This window comes from Periplaneta americana, chromosome 8 (genome assembly GCF_040183065.1).
Source record: "Periplaneta americana isolate PAMFEO1 chromosome 8, P.americana_PAMFEO1_priV1, whole genome shotgun sequence".
NCBI classification, from domain to species: domain Eukaryota; kingdom Metazoa; phylum Arthropoda; class Insecta; order Blattodea; family Blattidae; genus Periplaneta; species Periplaneta americana.
The window spans coordinates 85,169,051-85,178,531 of record NC_091124.1 but is presented as its reverse complement, the minus strand read 5'-3'; the positions used below and the strand labels follow the sequence as shown (position 1 = coordinate 85,178,531).

The 9,481-nt window shown below is 35.7% G+C and overlaps 1 non-coding gene across 1 annotated transcript; it reads right to left on the bottom strand.

Moving 5' to 3' along the window:
* Positions 1–659: 659 nt before the first annotated feature.
* TRNAS-GCU (transfer RNA serine (anticodon GCU)) lies at positions 660–733 on the bottom strand. The gene has a single exon. It is a non-coding gene; the product is annotated as a tRNA-Ser (tRNA).
* Between the last annotated feature and the right edge of the window lie 8,748 nt (positions 734–9,481).

Below are 9,481 nucleotides of genomic sequence, written 5' to 3'. Positions count from 1 at the left end.
TCGCGATTTTATAGGGGTCCTTGTATTAAATTCATTTTAATGTTCGAAAGTGGAGAGTGCAATGAGTTTTATAGTTAAATCGGCCAATTCACAAAATGATTGGCACTTTTGCTTTGTTAAAAAATCTTATGTTTTATTTAACGATACTCGCAACTGCAGAGGTTATATCAGCGTCGCCGGATGTGCCGGAATTTTGTCCCGCAGGAGTTCTTTTACATGTAACCTTGAGCATAGAAGGCCAGCGCTACACCAACTTGCCAACCAGGTCGACCCACTTTTGCTTTGTGTTGTATCTAAGGTGTTTCTTTATTTATCCAAGGTAGCTAAATTAAGAATAGGTTGAATAAAGCCAACTTCCAGTTTTATTTAAATTTCGATTTCATTACATGTAACTTAATAAGTTTTTATTATTAATATGTACTTTAATGAATTTATTGAGTTAACAGAGGAAGGAACATAGAGAAGTTTCTGCGTCCAGAACGACTAGATTTTGACCGCGATTACAATCATCTTTCTGAGGAAGGGGCTTACTGAAAAAAAAAAAAAAAAAAAAAACTCTTACTAAATTTATAGGTAGCCAGTGCAGGAGAACAACTCACAGAAGAGAGGAAACTTCAACTATTAATAAATCACATCTGAATAATTTCAAGGAAAAATTGTTCCGGGGCCGGGTATCGATCCCGGGACCCTTCGCTTAGCGCGCGAACGCTCTACCGACTGAGCTACCCCAGGAACCATACACGACACCGTCACAATTTTTCCTTTGTATCCACACAACTCAAATGAGCTGACAAGACGCCAGAACTCAACTATGAGTGCACACAATTTTTCCTTGAAATTATCCAAACCTGCTTTACAGGGAGCTACTACCTGAAAGCCAGATTTGCATAATACATTCGTTACTGTGATGTACGTTAACAGAAAGTCACAATTTAAGTCACGCAGAGTATTGTGTGCATTCATAGTTGAGTTCTGGCATCTTGTCAGCTCACTTGAGTTGTGTGGATACAAAGGAAAAATTGTGACGGTGTCGTGTATGGTTCCTGGGGTAGCTCAGTCGGTAGAACGTTCGCGCGCTAAGCGAAGGGTCCCGGAACAATTTTTCCTTGAAATTATTCAAACCTGCTTTACAGGGAGCTATTACCTGAGAGCCAGATTTGCATAAATCACATCTGTCTTAAAGTATATTCATATATAAAATATTATGGCAGCTATACGGCGGTTATAGTCTACTATGAATCTATATTAAGTGAAACACAAGAATTAAATTTTTGCAAGACACTATCTACGAATCTATAAATGAATGAATATATACAAGCACTAAAAGTACTAGGGAAGGACTGCAATTTCAAAGCAATATCAGCAGAAGAAAACGAAACGCAAATAAATATATCCGCGATGTTTCTATTAGGTCTATGAGACTATTATCTTGTCAGATTAGACAACGCCTTTTAGAAAATATTACATTTAAGTTAGATGAAGCATTTTCTCAAGCACGAGTCTCCTATATGGCTTTAAGACAACCTGAAAAATATCGGTAAAATACTGTGTCATCAATCAATGCAACCTCAAATAATGTACAAAAGATAGGTGAAAAATCTAATGAATCACACAATCCTGATGATGTACTAGTCATTGCGCAAAAACAATTAACAAATTGTTTCGTCTGCGGTGTCAAATGCCATATTAGAAATATATATCCTGCTTTAAATCCTATTTGTAATACTTGTAAGAAGGAAGGGCACTTTGCTAAGGTATGTCAGTTTAAAAGGAAAGTTTATATTGCTGTAGTAGCTGCAACAGATGGAAATAATAATAAACTTTCAGATGTCTGCAGGATACATGGATGATATGTCCACTTCTTTATGTCCACAGACAAAATTTCCAGTTTCTTCTGTTCTTTACATTAAAGTCCATTAATTTATAGGTCCAATTATTTAAAGACCACTACATTACAGATCCATTTGTAGTTGTGTCTGCAGATGGTTTTTCCTTAATTTAAAAGATTCACAAATCTGAAGTAATAACCAATTTAAAAAAATCATCAGTCTGCTTTTAATATGATGGAAATAATACAGTCAACCAGAAGTACATTTTTTTTATAATTTTAATATTACATAATAATGACCAGCCTCATGGTCTAGTGGTCAGAGCTTCTGGCTATAGTTCATGAGGTCCCGGGTTCGATTCCCGGTGAGAGCACAGGAATTTTTCCTGTGTTCGTCCATAGTCAGGAATTTAGGTTAAGTTTAGATTTAAGACCTCTCCTGGCACCACATTATCATAATCATCCTATCATATCATCGTGGTAAAGTAACTCCGCCTTCCAGGCGCCCCAACCTCAGAAGTGGGTTACAACTAAGCCACGGCCAGGAGAGAAGACCAGAAATGTCGAAAGACAACCTGGTGGCATTGGATAAAAAAAAATATTACATAATAACTGTAATTGCAGCATATGTTTATTCAATTATAAAAATACCATTAATTTGCTTCATTATCGCTTTCATCAGAAGGAAGTTCTTCTGCATACTGTTTCAACCGATAACTAATGCCTCCAAGATATCTGTCAACGCCACCGTTTTCCCTATATACATGATTATTCCGCACCATTTCCTCAATGTGTCTTGAATTTAAAACACAGGACTTCTTTATGGGATGACGTATTGCCATATGACCTGCCATTAATTGATTCATTAATAACTGATTGTCATTTTGGTCTTTCTGAAAGTTTTCGATGAACCTCCATATGTTAGCATAGTGAGTTACTGTACATTTTTTGAATTTGGAGTGCCATTGTATTGTATTAATTCTGTCCCTTGAGCCCCATTCAAGATTAGGTTGTAAACATTCCAGACATGTGGAGGAAAGCGAGGCGGCACCTCTCGTCTTCTACCTCAGACAGGTAACCCTCTTACGAAGGTCCTTTCTATGTACTATGATAAATCTAATACTGATTCCTCTACACCATCGGAAACTTCATCAAATATATTCACAATATGATCTATTGGTATGAAAGGTAAGGACATTAACTTTCGAATGTCATTTCTTACTCTGTCATTTTCCCTTTAATTCGAGTTGGACAACATGACGCCAAATGGCCTGACAGAAGTGGAAAAGACAAACTTCTATTTCTGTCCTGTAAGATGTATTATGGACATTATAATTAATTGACAGTAAAAGGCATTGTAACTTATATAATGCAGTGGACAAAATTTCTTGTGGACATATTTGTTTGTGGATTAAATGTCTATGGATGTTATATTCAGTCAACAAAACGTTTGTGGACATAACATGATTATGGATATTTTTTTTCTTTGGACTTGATGAAAAATGGACATAACTGTAGTGGATCAATCATCCTGGAACCGTCTGCAGTAGTTTGAGTTACACGCTCTGTGGGGCTTCTATGATTCTTTTAAATAAAATAATATTCCTAATTAAAAGTAATGGAGTGCAAACTAAAGATCTTATTGATACGGGAAGTACCACAACTTCATTAATAAACAGACACAATTTTGAAATACCTACTAATGTGCAGATTCCAATGGCGTCATCGGTACTCATTTCTCATGTGAGAGGTAGCTGTAACGCTTCCATTGAACTTGATCACATTTATCGAGACGGCGTGCTTTTAAATATGTACGATTTATGGTGCTGATTTAGTATTAGAGCATGTTATATTCAAACTTCATTCTTCTCTTGAAGTTGCTTTTAGGGAACCTCGTGAGCCACTTTATGTCTGTGGACTTGCTGCTGCTTTCATATCGCCTGTAATTATTTTCTCATCTAACTGATCTTATCTTGATTTGAAACTAAAGTTTGGTTTTATTCAAAACATTAAACATTTTAGGTAAAGATGTAGAATCATAATACGGAGGATAAAATACCAACCACAACCTCAATTTATTTATTCATTTTTTGTGTCTAGTTTGACAAGTTTCATTGCATTGATTTGTTTCTATAGAATTGTATTTAATTCAATTATTTACGTATTCTTTACAGCTGAGTGAGGAGATCTATGTGGACTCACCATATAAAGGAGATGAAATGAAAATGGAGTGGATTGCACAAGAAGCGGGGCTTTGTGTATGTCTCAATTGCATGTATTCAAAAAGGTAAATTATGACAAAATTTAAAGTAAAGCAAAACTTTAGTAAGTTTAGTCCTGAGCCTCCTGTTTGACAGTCAGACAGTCTGTCTGTCTTTCGAGTCCCGTCTCGTAACTCTCTTGCACTTCGAGTCTTGCTTATCATTCTTGAAATAGCATTTGGTCAGCGTGGGAATATTTCGTAACTTTGAATAACATACATACGTTAGAGATGTTTAACTGATACAAAAAGACGAAACAAAACAGTACCATAGTTATTAAAATGTTCTGGTTCTATTATCAGATATTACCTATGGTGATATGAATAGAAAAAAAAATACAAAGTTGAGTAAGAAGCAAGTAAGACTATTATCATTTTGAAAAGTGAAAATGAAGAAGCAGAACGCTTCCAGGTTGCAGAAAAAAAATGTACTGCAGCTGCACCATGGCCTGCTGTCAGAAGTGTCAACTCAGGTGGGAGAGGGGGTTGAATGTCTGAATTTAAAATAGAAAATTAATAATTGAGTAATACTACTAGAGAATAAAGTACGTGAGAATTGTACATTTAATATCAGAAAAATTCTTTTATAAAGGCTTAAGAAATAAAAGAAAATTAGTTAATGACTTTGCTTAAATGAAACCAAGGCGTTGCTCTTTGTTACACAGCAATTGTTATTGTAATAAAAGCTTTTTTTGTTAATTGAAATTAAAATTTCTCTATCAAGAAAATTTGTGCTCACTGACTGTAATAATATTAAATAAATTCAGTAAGGTATTTCCATCATAAATATTTATAATGTTCAATATTTCTAATAGAAAAAAATATGTTTTCAAAATGTACAGGATAAGTAAAAATTATGAAACAATGCTTGTAACTTTCTTATTTCTAATTCTATGACGAAACTATTTACACAAAAGTTATAAGATATCAAAGAAGGAATATTTTGAATATGTTTTCAAATACTATATTTTCATTTATGAAGGGTGTGCCAATGAGTCTTTTTTTTTTTAAATTGCACCATGTACTTAATACGTACAGAATCATATATATTTTTTGCCATTTATAATTTTTTTTTAAAATAACCTCTTTTGGTGACAATGTATGTGTAGGTACTGAACAAAGAGAAATTTTAATTCTTCAGTACATGAATTTGTGGAGACTTTAGGTTAAACAATTGCAGACAAAAGCTAATAGAAATAAATTAATAAAGCTAATAAAAACATATTATAGATTTAATTTGTCATATAGAATTACATCTGTAATATTGACAATTAATATTTGAGGAAACTCAAACATTAATTATTGTCAATATTACAGATATTCCATGTATTGTGGGTCCCTATCACCACGGCATGGCGCGTCCTCAGGTTGCGGATAGAGGAGACGGCCTCCAGATATGGAGGGTAGCTGCGAATATATTGAATAAGCAGTCGTGGACAGCCGATAAGGGGTGGTCCTCCAGCTTGGGGGTTGGGCGAAGGGCTAACAACCCATCACCGTAAAAAAACAGCTTGTTACGTATCCCTATAATAAGCCTCGGAAAAGGACTGATTCTCTGGCACGACCACAGCAAAGGAATAAGGATTTGAGATTTGGCACTTGGAACGTAACTAGTCTTTATAGAACAGGAGGGGTAACATTAGTAGCAAAAGTACTAGCTAGATATAGAATAGACTTCGTGGGAGTACAAGAGGTTAGGCTAGATGGGAATGGCATATCACAAATAGGAGATTACTTGTTGTATTATGGGGAAGGAAACAATAATCACCAATTAGGAACAGGATTCTTTGTTAATAAAAGAATAAAATCAGCAGTAAAAAAGGTCGAATTTATCAGTGACAGGTTATCATATTTAGTACTTAAGGGTAGATGGTGCGACATCATAGTTATAAATGCTCACGCCCCTACAGAAGAGAAAGACGACCATATAAAGAATAGCTTCTATGAGGAATTGGAACATACTTTTGATCAGTTCCCTAGATATCACATGAAAATTTTATTGGGGGATTTCAACGCTAAAGTAGGACGGGAGGATATTTTTAGACCAACTATTGGAAAAGAGAGCCTACACGCAATTAGTAGTGACAATGGAGTTAGATTAGTCAACTTTGCCACATCGAAAAATTTAATTGTCAAAAGTACAACATTCCCCCATAAGGATATACATAAATATACTTGGACTTCTCCAGATGGATTGACACACAACCAAATCGATCACATCTTGATAGATAAACGGAGACATACTAGTATAGTAGATATTCGAACTTTCAGGGGTGCAGACTGTAATTCTGACCATTATTTGGTGATTGGAGAATTAAGAGAAAGATTATCAGTAGCCAAGCGAGTAGAGCAACAAGTTAATATTACTAAATTCAATATTTTGAAATTAAAGGACGAGGAAGCTAAGCAAAATTATCAGGTCGAAATTTCGAATAGGTTTGCCACTTTAGAAAGTTCCGACGAAGTTGAGAAAGAATTAGATGTTAATAGCGTGTGGGAAAATATCAGAGATAGTATCAAAATTGCAGCTGAGCAGAGCATAGGTTATTATGAAACTAGGAAAAAGAAACCTTGGTTTGATGAAGATTGTTGCATGGTAGTAGAAAGAAGGAAACAGGCAAAATTGAAATTCTTACAGGATCCAGTTGAGGAGAAGAGAGATAATTATTTCAATGAAAGACGGGAAGCAAGTCGTACACTTAGGAATAAAAAGAGAGGTTACTTGAAGGAAAAACTGAATGAGGTAGAAACAAATAGTAAGAATAAAAACATTCGAGATTTATATAAGGGTATAAAGGAATTTAAGAACGGATATCAGCCAAGGGTAAACGTGATCAAGGATGAGAATGGTGACTTGCTTGCAGACTCTCCATCAATCCTAAACAGATGGAAAAACTATTTTGCGCAACTACTAAATGTACATAGGCCAAATAGAAATGATCGGGACGAAATTGAAATACAAACTGCTGAGCCATTTATACCCGAACCCACGCTTTCAGAAGTCGAAATTGCGATAGAAAATCTGAAAAAGTACAAGTCTCCAGGTATCGATCAAATTCCAGCAGAATTAATACAAGAGGGTGGGAGTGCATTATATAACGAAATTTATAAACTTGTACTTGCTATTTGGGAAAAGGAAATTGTACCAGAACAATGGAAGGAGTCCATAATTGTACCTATTTTTAAAAAGGGGGACAAAACCAACTGTGGTAACTTTCGAGGAATATCACTTTTGTTGACGTCGTACAAAATTTTGTCCAATATTCTTTTGAGAAGATTAACTCCATACGTAGATGAAATTATTGGGGATCATCAGTGCGGTTTTCGGCGTAATAGATCGACTATTGATCAGATTTTTTGTATTCGACAGATAATGGAGAAAAAATGGGAGTATAAGGGTACAGTACATCAGTTATTCATAGATTTCAAAAAGGCTTATGCTCTGTTAAGAGGGAAGTATTATATGATATTCTTATTGAATTTGGTATTCCCAAGAAACTAGTTCGATTAATTAAAATGTGTCTCAGTGAAACATACAGCAGAGTCCGTATAGGTCATTTTCTATCTGATGCTTTTCCAATGCACTGCGGGCTAAAGCAGGGAGATGCACTATCACCTTTACTTTTTAACTTCGCTCTAGAATATGTCATTAGGAAAGTTCAAGATAACAGGCAGGGTTTGGAATTGAACGGGTTACATCAGCTTCTTGTCTATGCGGATGACGTGAATATGTTAGGAGAAAATACACAAACGATTAGGGAAAACACGGAAATTTTACTTGAAGCAAGTAGAGCGATCGGTTTGGAAGTAAATCCCGAAAAGACAAAGTATATGATTATGTCTCGTGACCAGAATATTGTACGAAATGGAAATATAAAAATTGGAGATTTATCCTTCGAAGAGGTGGAAAATTTCAAATATCTTGGAGCAACAGTAACAAATATAAATGACACTCGGGAGGAAATTAAACGCAGAATAAATATGGGAAATGCGTGTTATTATTCGGTTGAGAAGCTCTTATCATCCAGTCTGCTGTCGAAAAATCTGAAAGTTAGAATTTATAAAACAGTTATATTACCGGTTGTTCTTTATGGTTGTGAAACTTGGACTCTCACTCTGAGAGAGGAACATAGGTTAAGGGTGTTTGAGAATAAGGTGCTAAGGAAAATATTTGGGGCTAAGCGGGATGAAGTTACAGGAGAATGGAGAAAGTTACACAACACAGAACTGCACGCATTGTATTCTTCACCTGACATAATTAGGAACATTAAATCCAGACGTTTGAGATGGGCAGGGCATGTAGCACGTATGGGCGAATCCAGAAATGCATATAGAGTGTTAGTTGGGAGACCGGAGGGAAAAAAGACCTTTAGGGAGGCCGAGACGTAGATGGGAGGATAATATTAAAATGGATTTGAGGGGGTGGGGTGTGATGATAGAGACTGGATTAATCTTGCACAGGATAGGGACCGCTGGCGGGCTTATGTGAGGGCGGCAATGAACCTTCGGGTTCCTTAAAAGCCATTTGTAAGTAAGTAAGTAAGTAAGTATTACAGATATTACTCTGTATGACAAATTAAATCTATAATATTCTCATAGCTAGCAGTGCATATGTCTGTACAGATTACTGTGCATTTAACTGCGGGATCCCGGCCAAATAAGTCACTCAGGAGCTGAGTGCGCTCCTAGTATAATGGCAATTGACATTGGACATACACGTCAACATATATGCCTAACATGGAGTCAGGTCATAAAGGAAAACATTGAAGGAGGAGAATTCGATGCGGTGCTGTGGATTGAATTCGGCGTAGCTCAGTGGCCAGAGCACTTGGTACGTAGAACCAAGGACCCGGGTTCGAGCCTCGGCGCCGGAGCGAATTTTTCTCCTCAAATATTAACTAATAAAAACAATTGAATAACAATATTAATATTATTAAAATTTATAATTTAAAAAAGACACATCGTAAGATATGCACCATTGAAATTTAACTGCAATAGTAATACAGTAAATGGATTTTAAAGCAAGAAAACCCATTAAAACCAAAATTAGCATTGTTGTGTTTTATCACGTGTTGATTTCATTTAGAAAAGGTGCTCAAAATGCCACCCTTTTTACTGTCAAACAATGCATAAATCTGTCTTTGAAATTGTTTAATGTTCTCAGAATTAAATACAGTTTGGAATTTAAGTTGCCATTAATGAAACATGGGCCTATAAATCTGCCATCAATTATACCAGCCAAGGGCGCACCGACGGGGGGGGGGGTTCATCGGGTCCGGACCCCCCGCCTCAAAATGTTAAGTTGTAACATTTTTATTGAATTTTTAAGCATTGATAGCAAATAATTCCGTTAACTATAATTTCACCAAAATGATTCACGTACATGTACATAA